The 2,291-nt window shown below is 45.7% G+C and overlaps 1 non-coding gene across 1 annotated transcript; it reads right to left on the bottom strand.

The window, feature by feature from the left end:
* Positions 1 to 1,711: 1,711 nt before the first annotated feature.
* Positions 1,712 to 1,817, bottom strand: LOC112410062 (U6 spliceosomal RNA). The gene has a single exon (XR_003005319.1). It is a non-coding gene; the product is annotated as a U6 spliceosomal RNA (small nuclear RNA).
* Between the last annotated feature and the right edge of the window lie 474 nt (positions 1,818 to 2,291).

Here is a 2,291-nt window from a genome sequence, read left to right as displayed (position 1 = left end):
AAAAAAAAAAAAAAGAGAGAGGGCACACACTCACCTCTTCTCTCTTTTCTTCTGCCCTTCTGGCTGGAACAGGGATGTGCTGGCAGGAGATAGAGCAGCCACTTTGACCCATGAGGTAGAAGCTGAGTGTTGAGGATGCGGAGAAAGAAGACAGAAGGAACCTAGGTTCCTAATGACTTAGTGGAGGAGAGGCACCATACCAGCTCAGACTTTTTTTTTTTTTTTTTGTGGTACGCGGGCCTCTCACTGTTGTGGCCTCTCCCGTTGCAGAGCGCAGGCCCCGGCCGCGCAGGCCCAGCGGCCACGGCTCACGGGCCTAGCCGCTCCTCAGCATGTGGGATCTTCCCGGACCGGGGCACGAACCCGTGTCCCCTGCATTGGCAGGCGGACCCTCAATCACTGCGCCACCAGGGAAGCCCCCAGCTCAGACTTTTAAGGGCAAAAGAATTAAACTTCTATTTGTTCAGCCATCGTCAATCTTAGGGTTTTATTATAGCAGCCAAACCTATACTCTATCAAGTACTCCGTGCTATAGACCGTATACCGCTAAAATTTGTATATTAAATCCTATCTTCCATATGATGGCATTTGGAGGTGGGGGCTCTGGGAGGTCAAGAGGACAGAGCTTTCACGAATGGGAATGGTGCCCTTATAAAACAGACCCCAGAGAGCTCCCTTGTCCCTTCCGTCACGTGAGAACAGAGGCAGAAGACGGCAAGCAGGCTCTTGCCAGAAACAGAATCTGCCAGTATCTTGATCTTGGACTTCCTGACCTCCAAAACTGTAAGAGAGAAATTTCTGTTGTTTATAGGACACCCAGTTTATGGTATTTTTGTTATAGCAGCCAAATAGACTAAGATACTTAATAAACTATTAAGGTGCTCATGGTATCCAAAAAAGAGCCAGACAAATGCTTACATTGTTTTGACTTTGACTATTGTCAGTTTGACAATTATCTATTTGACTATTTGGTTGACTCTTGTGTTATTTTGATATACACACATCATTTTGCTTTTTTGAATATTTCCTTACATTTGGCACAAGATGTTCCAGGCTCATCTTGTAATTTCCATGCCTCAGCCTTGGACTCAATCATTTGAATAATGAGTTTTAGTGGTTTTGGTTTAGAATGGTGATTAGAAACCGTGACCTGGGGACTTCCCTGGCTGTCCAGTGGTTAAGACTCCGTGCTTCCAATGCAGGGGGTGAGGGTTCGATCCCTGGTCAGGGAACTAAGACCCTGCATACCATGTGGTGAGGCCAAAAAAAAAACAAAAAGAAAAACACCACGACCTGTGTGCTATGTATGCTTATTGATACAGAGCTGACACTGCTTCCAGGCTTTCCAGCAGATAGGAGTAGGAAATACATGTGTATATACATATGTGTGTGTGTTTCGGTTAATACATGCATCTAATACAAACTCCTGCACCTATACATCCATTTAAAAACCATGAGTTTACACCAACATTTCTAATTCCAATTTAACACTCAGGGTTTACTCTAGTCTTCTCCTCTTTTCTTTTCTTTTTCTTTCTTTTTTTTTTTATAATTGTATTGCAGAGTTAAATGTTACATTTTGTATACTTCAATTATTTCGCCATGCAGCTTATGGGATCTTAGTTCCCCGACCAGGGATTGAACCCCTACCTCCAGCATTGGAAGCGTGGAGTTTTAACCACTGGACTGTCAGGGGAGTCCCCCCAGCCTTTTTTTTTTTTTTTCACTATGGACCACTTGCATGCCATACTTGCGCAGAGGCCACGCTAATCTCTGTATTGTTCCAATTTTAGTGTATGTGCTGCCCGAGCGGGCACTCCCTCTTTTCCATCAGACATTACTCTCTTCTCTGATGGTGAGAAACTGGATCCCATTGTCTCCACACTATTTCCATGTTTGCTTGGTCCGCCTGTATGTACCAATCCCTCGACCACTCAGGTCCCTCCTCGAGCCTGGCCCTACCATGGCCCCAGCCTGACCAAGGGGAGGGGGAAGAGACCAGATGCACATCTTAAGATATTATCAATCCCTTTACTTCCCCCTGCTCATCAAATAGCCTCCTCATTATAATTTGGCCTCCCGTTTAGCTTGCTTATAGGTACAGAACGAAGTGACCTTCTGGAGAAAACATTTCCCCCTTAACTCTGGGCCACAGGGAAGCTGAGATTGGATTTGCCTTCTGCTTGAAGAAAGAAGGTGCTAGTCAAAGGGCCTGGACTGCAGGACGCCTTTGAAGGAGGATGCTGGAAGCATGAAAACTGGATGCTTCTCCAGCAAGAGCCCTGGGTGGG

This window comes from Neophocaena asiaeorientalis, unplaced genomic scaffold, assembly GCF_003031525.2.
Source record: "Neophocaena asiaeorientalis asiaeorientalis breed wild unplaced genomic scaffold, Neophocaena_asiaeorientalis_V1.1 scaffold476, whole genome shotgun sequence".
Classification (NCBI taxonomy): domain Eukaryota; kingdom Metazoa; phylum Chordata; class Mammalia; order Artiodactyla; family Phocoenidae; genus Neophocaena; species Neophocaena asiaeorientalis.
This window is presented reverse-complemented; position numbering and strand designations above follow the sequence as displayed.